This window comes from Myotis davidii, unplaced genomic scaffold (genome assembly GCF_000327345.1).
Source record: "Myotis davidii unplaced genomic scaffold, ASM32734v1 scaffold749, whole genome shotgun sequence".
Taxonomy (NCBI): Eukaryota; Metazoa; Chordata; class Mammalia; order Chiroptera; family Vespertilionidae; genus Myotis; species Myotis davidii.
Window position 1 is genome coordinate 1,266,166 of NW_006300030.1, and position 8,443 is coordinate 1,274,608.

At 47.5% G+C, this 8,443-nt stretch overlaps 1 long non-coding RNA gene across 1 annotated transcript; it reads left to right on the top strand.

Moving 5' to 3' along the window:
- The first annotated feature begins 609 nt into the window (after positions 1-609).
- On the top strand, positions 610-3,830 carry LOC107185049. Its single transcript, XR_001515958.1, has 3 exons — positions 610-1,036; positions 1,460-1,729; positions 3,701-3,830. It is a non-coding gene; the product is annotated as an uncharacterized LOC107185049 (long non-coding RNA).
- The last annotated feature ends 4,613 nt before the right edge of the window (positions 3,831-8,443 follow it).

An 8,443-nucleotide genomic window follows, 5' to 3' on the forward strand; every position in this document is an offset into this window, starting at 1 on the left:
ATCTTTCTTCTATCATTGACAGTCCCTCTAGGTTGTGGGCTGCTTGCCTGTGTTCCTGAGAAGCATCTACGGTACCAGTCTATAGAGTGTGTTTTCTTTAGTGAATTACCGGTATGTTTACCGGTAATAAACTTGCACTGTTTTATGTATATGTTTGATTACATACAGCCTTGTGACAGTTTTCCTGCATGTCATAAGCATTTGAATATAAATTAAAATGTTAAAATCAAATCTGATATTGTTTTACCTTTTATTTGGTGTGTGGAAGGTGTGCGGAAGAGGGGGTAGTCTTATACGGCGAGTATATAACAAACTCTGTATTCTGAGTGGAAATGTTAGGGGGTTGTCTTATACGCCGGCAAATACGGTACTTCATTTTCATTTTAAACCCAAGAAAAAAGGAGCAAGCACTTCTTTTCCAATTACCTGTTGTGTAGGACTGCTGAGTGGCCAAATCTGTTGACATCATGGTGCAGATCAGGTCTGGGAAGCACTGACCAGCGGTCACAAGCTAGGAGCAAGAAAACACATTTCAAATGAGACTGCCATTCATCATCAATAGGAACTGGCATTTTCTCTGGGAAGAAGACTGTACAAAAATAACGGAGCGCGGCAATGATTGGTCTCGGGGGAGGGGTGGGGGGTTGCAGAGGCGAGGAGCGGTGGCATCCGTTGCATGATGCAAAGAGGATGGGTTTCAGAAGTTGCGACTTGCGTTGGCAGCAGCCTATGGCGCCCAGGCCACCGGCTTTTCCTCGCCCCGCAGAAAGGGCTCGGAATGTTTTCCAATTCCTGGCGGGGCTCCGCCGCGCGGCGAGGCGCGGGACGCTGGATCTGCTCCCCGCGCGCGCACGGCGCGTGGCGCTGGCAGACAATGACCATGGAGACCATTTGAAAAAGAGTGGGAGCAGAGGAAAAGGCGCCTCTGCCAAGGCGGAGGGCTTACAATCACCCCGGCGTGTGGATGACCAGCGACTTCGTCGGCTCTCCTATTGTTCAGCCTGGCTCGGGTGTTAGTATGAGCCTTAGTGAACATGTAAGCGTCCTGCAAAGTTTCTTGAACTTTTCAGGTGATGGGAGGAAATCCGAGCCTAAGGTTCCCCAGTCATATTGTTTACTCTGCACACATCCGCGTAAACATGGCAGGCTAATGCTGTATGTGTGTGAACTGACAGCGATAGGAGAGCTGCAGCTTGTGAAGTTAACTTGTCCAGGTTTTCGACTTTCTCCCGCATTGCTGACTAAAACCAAGCACAGTAGTTTCAGACTATATAGTGTAGGGCTTCCCTTAAAACTAAAAGGTGTGGACGACCAGACTTCCAGAGTAGTTGGTTCAGCATTTTCCGAATGTATTTTGGGGCAGGAATGTTTAGGGTAACAGGAAGATGCTAACAGGTTTGTAGGCTATGCAGATGCCCTTTTCCTTCTTTATTTTTATTTTTTTTCTTTATTGATTAAGGTATTACAGATGGATGCCCTTTTCATTCTTAAAATTGCTTTGACAATTACCCAGGATTTCCATCTAGGTGAGGATGCAGAAGTGATGCGGGTGTCAACATAGGAAACAGGCTTCTCTTTTTTGTGTCCTTTCTCTGGGTTCTTTGATGTGATTTGTAGGACTTGTGTATGAACGGCATAACCCTGTGGTTGACAAACCTGGATCACCCGTGAAGTCTCAGATATACACAATCTCCAGGCACCACTCAAGAATCAGGGCAGGAGAATACAGGTATCTTTATTTCCTGGTCCCCTCCCTTTTAAAATTGTGTGAGGTATTGTGGGGTTTTAGTTTTGTTTGGTTTTTAGCAAAAAAAATTAAAAAGAAAATGCACAACCAAAAAAAAAAGTCACACTAGAAAAACCGGAATCTGGGATTATGGAAGGTGATGGCAACAGAGGTGATTCGGACTCTGTGTGAGGATGCATGCGTCATGTTGAAGAGTTCGGTTTTTAGGCCGCAGTCAGCAGATTTTGTCAGATTTGTATTTTACAGGTTTAGTTTATAAAAAGCCTGTGTCACATCTGGGAGGATGCCCTCTCCCGGAGGGAAAAATGGGGCCACATCCCTAATCAGGAGGTAATGGTACTGAGTAGTCAAGCATGGGGTCCCGGGTATTTGAACTGAAGCATCAGGAATCCAGAAAAGGGAGGGGATTTGAAGGGATTTCATGTGTAGTTGGAGGATGGAGCATAAAATGACCCTTAGATTTCTATTTTTCGAAGACTGGGTGGTTATTGATGCTACTAATTGAAACAGGAACTGTTGGAAGGCAAACAAGTTTTGGGGTGAGTTCAGCTTTGGAAATGTTGTTTCAGGTGTCTGCTAGATAGTCTACCAGTGGCCGGCAAACTGCGGCTCGCGAGCCATGGCCCCTTGAGTGTGGCTCTTCCACAAAATACCAACTTCTGCACATGGGCCACGAAGTTTCAATCGCACTGTACATGCCCGCCCGCACGTGGTATTTTGTGGAAGAGCCACACTCAAGTGGCCAAAGAGCCGCATATCGCTCGAGAGCCGCAGTTTGCCTTGGCAATTGGTAAAACAAGGTTTGACTCTCGGGGTGGGGGGTGTGCTCTGTATTTGAGATGCAAATGTAGGTACCATCAGCATGTAAATATATTTGATGCCAGGAAAAAGGTGAGATTAATCAGTGGGGAGTTGGGGGAGGGGAGACTGTGAGAGACCTTGGATGGAACCCAGTGGAGATTTCACAAATGGAATAGCTGGACGAGCAGGAAGCTGGTCCCTGCTGAGTCAGAGGCTAGCATCCTCAGAACATGCTCATTCCTGCGAGCTTCTCTCCATCCTTGCTCCAGTCAGCCTTCAGGCCAACTGGACTTTTCTGGAAGCTCAAAAATCTTTAGGTACGTATTCCTAATGTTCATTATGCTCCCAAAGTCTATACCACACTTTACTGCCCTCAGTAGCAGATGCACCTCGAGAAGAAAATGGATGGTCTCAGAGGAAACTCTCCAGTTCTCCCACCCTGGCCCCAGCCCAGCCCCCTCTGGTCATCACGGCCAGTGTCATGGGGGGAAGACCACCTCTGTCTGTTTAAGTCTGGTGCCTGCTGTGCTCCAGCAGCCAACCCTCCAACAATAGCTAACTTCTTGTGGACTTGAGATGCACCCCACAGTGTCTTATGAAGGTCAACTCAGAATCCTCCCAACAGCCTCAGGATAAGATAAGATACTATTATATATTTTACTTTCGTGGTGGAGGGAACTAAGGCTTAGACCGATTGAGTAAGTTACCCAATATTACCGTCATACTTTGGGTCCCTCCAAGGCACATCTTGAGATGAGGTTTTGGGGGAAGGGCGTGTATTTGGGAGGTGATCTCAGGAAGCACAAGTCAAGAAGTAGACAAAAGGAGATAGGGAGGGAGAAAGCCAGAAAGAAGGTAAATGAGTGGGTTTCTTCTGTGGGCAGCAGGGTTCAGTTGGCACCTCTGAAAAACTGTATGGAACCTCCTTTGATGGGCAGAATAACGCCACCACACTCCATCCTCCCACCCCCATCCCGCCCCAAAGATGTCTATGTCCCAATTTCTGGAGCCTGTGACCTGTGAACATGTTATGTTACAAAGTAAAGAGGAATTCAGGTTGCACATGCAATTAAGTTTGCTAATTATTTAATTAAAAGAGATTATCCTAGAATATCTGGGAGGACCCAATGTAATCACAAGGGTCCTTCTTAGTGAAAGATGGAGTCGAAAGAGAACCAGAGAGATGTGGTGTGAGAAGGATTCAGCCCAATGTTGCTGGCTATGAAGATGGAATAAGGGGCCACAATCAGGGAAAACAGGAGCCTTCTGGAAGCTGGAAAAGGTAAGGAAACAAGATTTTCCTCTAGAGCAGTGGTTCTCAACCTTCCTAATGCCGTGACCCTTTAGTACAGTTCCTCATGTTGTGGTGACCCCCAATTTCATTGTTACAAATTGAACATAATTAAAGCATAGTGATTAATCACAAAAACTATACGTAATTATATATGTGTTTTCCGATGGTCTTAGGCGACCCCTGTGAAAGGGTCGTTTGACCCCTAGAAGGGTCACGACCCGCAGGTTGAGAACTGCTGCTCTAGAGCTTCCAGAAATGAATGCACGTTGATCAAGGTGCTGCTGGCACCTTTATCTTAGCTGAGTGAGATCCATGTTAGTCTTTGGGTTCACAAAACTCAGATCATAAATGTGTGTTGTTTCAAACCACAGAGTTTGTGGTAATTTTTCACAGCAGCAATAGAAAACATATGCACTCCCTTAAAATCGTGCCAATGGCAGGCAAGGCGGTGGAGGTGCTTATCCATTGAATCATCTTTCGGTGGCTAAGGATTGTTCCTGTCTTTCATGGGACTAACGGAGACAGACTTCCTGGCCAGTGGAGCATCCCTGAATACCAGAAAGGTGGTGGATTGAAGTGGGATGCTGTCAGTGGGCTGGAAACGGTTCCCAAACTTCAGGTGAACTCAGAGGTGGACCAGGCATCCATAGTGTCGACAGCCTCTGCCACAGCACACAGCTGTAAGCAGCCAAGCCAGGATTTAAACTGGGCTACGTCTCCTTGGAGCCCACGTGCCTAACCCAGAGGACTTCCTGCAACACTCGAGGCCATTCAGTGTTCCTCTTCTTTGTGAAATTCTCTGGGTTTGATGTTAGCTCTTCTCTCATTCTCCATCAAACCTTTTTGGCTACATCTTACTCAGTTTTGATATGTCCTCTTTCAGTGTCTGACTCCTATTCACACACCCCAGCACTGATGTTCATCAGGTTGTCTTTGACTTTCTCATACCCTTCCTTCTGGAGCCATGCTGTCCAATAAATACGGTAAGCCACCCCCACAAGTGGCTATCAAATGCTTAGAATGTCAACTGAGATGTTCTCTCAGTGGAAAAAATGCACTGGATTATGAAGACTTAAAAAAAAGAAAAGAAAAATTATCTCAATAGCATTTATATTGATTCATCTTGAAATGTAATATTTTAGATATGTTGGATTATATAAAACTAGAGGCCTGGTGCACAAAATTCGTGCACTGGGGAGTGGGGGTTCCCTCAGCCCAGCCTGCCCCTCAGTCCAGGAGCCCTCAGTGGATGTCCTACTGACAGCCACAGTCTGGCAGCAGAGGCTCGGAGCAGGCATCCCGTGTGTGTGTGTTTCTGCTGGGGGCCTGCCCCCAGCCACACTGTGGAGTCTTGGAGCAGGCACCCCTTTCTGTTGATCTCTCAGGCTCCTGGCCTCCACTGCGTGTTGTACTCTCCCTTGAGCTGTGGCCAGGGTGGGGTGCTGCCTACAGGTCGTGCTTTCCTGCTCTGGGATCACTGTGGCGACCCAGGGGCAGGCCTTGCTGGGTGCTGCCTGTGGGCGGCACTTTCCTGCTTTCTAATCGCCATGGGGTCCTGGCTGGGGGCGGAGCTTAGGCAGCGTGGAGCTTAGGCAGCACACGGGGGTCCCGGATGGGGGCGGGGATTAGGTGGCACACAGGGTCCGGCTGGGGGCGGGGCTTAGACAACACACAGGGCCCGGATGGCGGCTTGCGCTGTCCTGCCTTGCCTGCAGTATGCAAATTAGCTGCCATCTTTGTTGGAGGCTAATTTGCATATTGCGCTGATTAGCCCATGGGAGGTGTAGCGAAAGTATGGTCAATTACCATCTTTGTCTATCATTAGATAGGATACATTATTGATTTCATTTATGTCTTTTTTTTGTCATCTACATCTTTTTACCTTTTTTTAATATGACCACTTGAACATTATCATGGTGGCTCACTGAATATTTCTACTGGGCAGCACTGCTCTAGAGACGCCCCGAGCCCCACACTTAGGCATTCAAGCACTTACATGAGTATTCCACAAACACTTCAAATGCAGCATGTTGCAGACCAAAATAATCATTTTCCTTTAAACCCTGCCCTGCTCTCCCAATCGACTTTCTCTCCATTTACTGTCCTGGTGCATAGACAGTTATCTGCTGTGCTGTCCATTCTAGAACCCTGGAGTTTGTCCCCAACTCCTTCCTTTTCCCAGTCATTACTCTTAGTCAATTCTATCTCCTGAATGTTTTTATATCCAGACCCTCCCCTCACTCCCACTGTTGCTGTCTTTGTTCCTATCTCATTGCTCACCTTGACTATTGTGCAAGTTTCTTAGTTTGTGGTCTTATTTGTGTGACGTTTACTTGTTTCCATTCAGTGCAAAGTGATTAACTGCCAAAATATATATCCAAGGCAAACCTGATGGTGTTTTTTGGCTGCTTAAAATCTTTACATGGTTTCCATTGCTTCTGATTCTGTTTTTCAAAATATGGTACTCATGGTTGTGCACAGGTGACTTTAGTGAGTACATGGAAGAACATTTTATTTTGATACTTATGTGTTCATTTCAACACAAATTACAAAGATATAACTAACATCTAAGACCTGTGATTTAATCAACAATATTCTGTAGGACAAAAAGTGAGTCAAAATTTTAAAGAAATAGTAGCATGGGCTAAAGTTATAGTATAGGTCAAGTAAATAAATTTCAGACTCCTTAATATGGGTTGAAAAAAATAAACTTTCATGATCCAGTTTCTACTTTTCCTCTCTGATTTAATCTCTAGAAAGTGCCCTCTTCCTAATCATTAGCCATGCAGCCATACTGAGCCACTTACAGATTTACAGGCTCACCTCTGTTTTTCTGCTTATCAGTTCTGCAAGTACAATTCCTTTGCTTGTACCACTTTATCCCTCTTTATGGCAAATTATAAGTAAACCTATTCAAGATTCCAATCAAGAGTCTTCTCATCAGCCTGGCTGGTGTGGTTGAGTGGTTGAGCATCGACTTATGAACCAGGCAGTTATGGTTTGATTCCCAGTCAGGGCCTATGCAGGCTTGATCCTGAGTATTGGGTGTGCAGGAAGCATCTGATAATGATTCTCATCATTGATGTTTCTGTCTCTCCCTCTCCCTTCCTCTCCAAAATCAATATATATCCTATATAATAAAAGGCCAATATGCAAATCGACCAAACGGTGGAACGACTGGTCGCTATGACGCGCACTGACCACCAGGAGGCAGATGCTCAATGCAGGAGCTGCCCCCTGGTGGTCAGTGCACTCCCATAAGGGGAGCATCACTCAGCCAGCTGACAGCTGGTGAGCTCAGCGATGGTGGTGGGAGCCTCCCCCACCTCCGTGGCAGTGCTAAGATGTCCGGCTGCCTGCTTAGTCCCGCTAAGCCATCAGTCAGACATGGGCCTGCCAGTTGGACATCCCCTGAGGGCTCCTGGACTGCGAGAGAGTGCAGGCCGGGCTGAGGCCCGCCCCCCACCCCCTGCTGAAGTGCACAAATTTTGTGCACCGGGCCTCTAGTATATATCCTAATAATAAAAGGCCAAGAGGTGTCACAACTGAAATGACGAAACGACCAGTCATCATGAGGGGACCCCCGCCTGGATCGGGGGTGTGGCCGACCTTCAAAGCACTGGTGGCCCCTAGCCCAGGCTGGCCCAGTGCCCCAGAGGGGACCCCCCTGCCATGATCGGGGGTGTGGCCAGCTTTCAAACCCCCGGCAACTCCTAGCCCAGGGAGGCCTCCTAGCCGCGGACGCCCGAGTCTGTTCTGGACCTAGGGCCGCGCTCTCCCCATGAATGACTCAGAAGCCGCCAGTGTCTAACTGCCAGTCTCTGGGAGGTGAGAGTACATCCACTGTCCACCGAAAAGCAGGACCATCTAGCCGTACATAGTCTCAGTGCAGCTATAGGTCCGTGGCTGAGGGGGTGGAGGCCAGACCAAAATAAAACAGCAGAAACACCGTGCCCACCTCAGCAGGTGCAGCTTCAGTCCACACGGGCCTGGGCAGTGTAGAAAGCTCTATCTTCTCCTGGGTCCTGTGCTGGCACCACTGCCTTGCTCATCCTCAATCCCCCCTGAGTCCTGACAGCGAAGTGTGTAGGCCTTCCTGAAGGAGTTGTGCCGTTCTGGGTGCTGTTGACCAAAGACACCCTTTGGGATGAATTCAGAGCCACATCTCACTTCCCATGAGACTGGAAGAACCATGTAAAAGGAATTCAACTAAAGCTTTCCACATCTGTTTATTCATTTGAATCCATAAAATGACCTTTAAAAAAGTATTCAGGCCACCTAAGAGAGAATGCACTTTCTGGCCAGAGCATGCAGGATTCTTTTGCCCAACAGGTTAAAGGAAACAGAGACCTGGCACAGTGGAAATGGCCCTGGTGCCCTATCAGGAGACCACGGGAATGGGATTGCAGAAATTCCACAAGCCTCTTGCCACCTTCTCCTTTGCAAACCACACCATCTAGATCCGCCAGGACTGGAGGCAACTGGGAGTTGCAGCCGTGGTTTGGGACATGGTAAGCAAATCTTGGGGGAGGGCTCTGAAAGCATCTGCAATTGATTATAAGACTGGCCTTTATTTAAAAAGAAATAAAAGACCAGCTTTG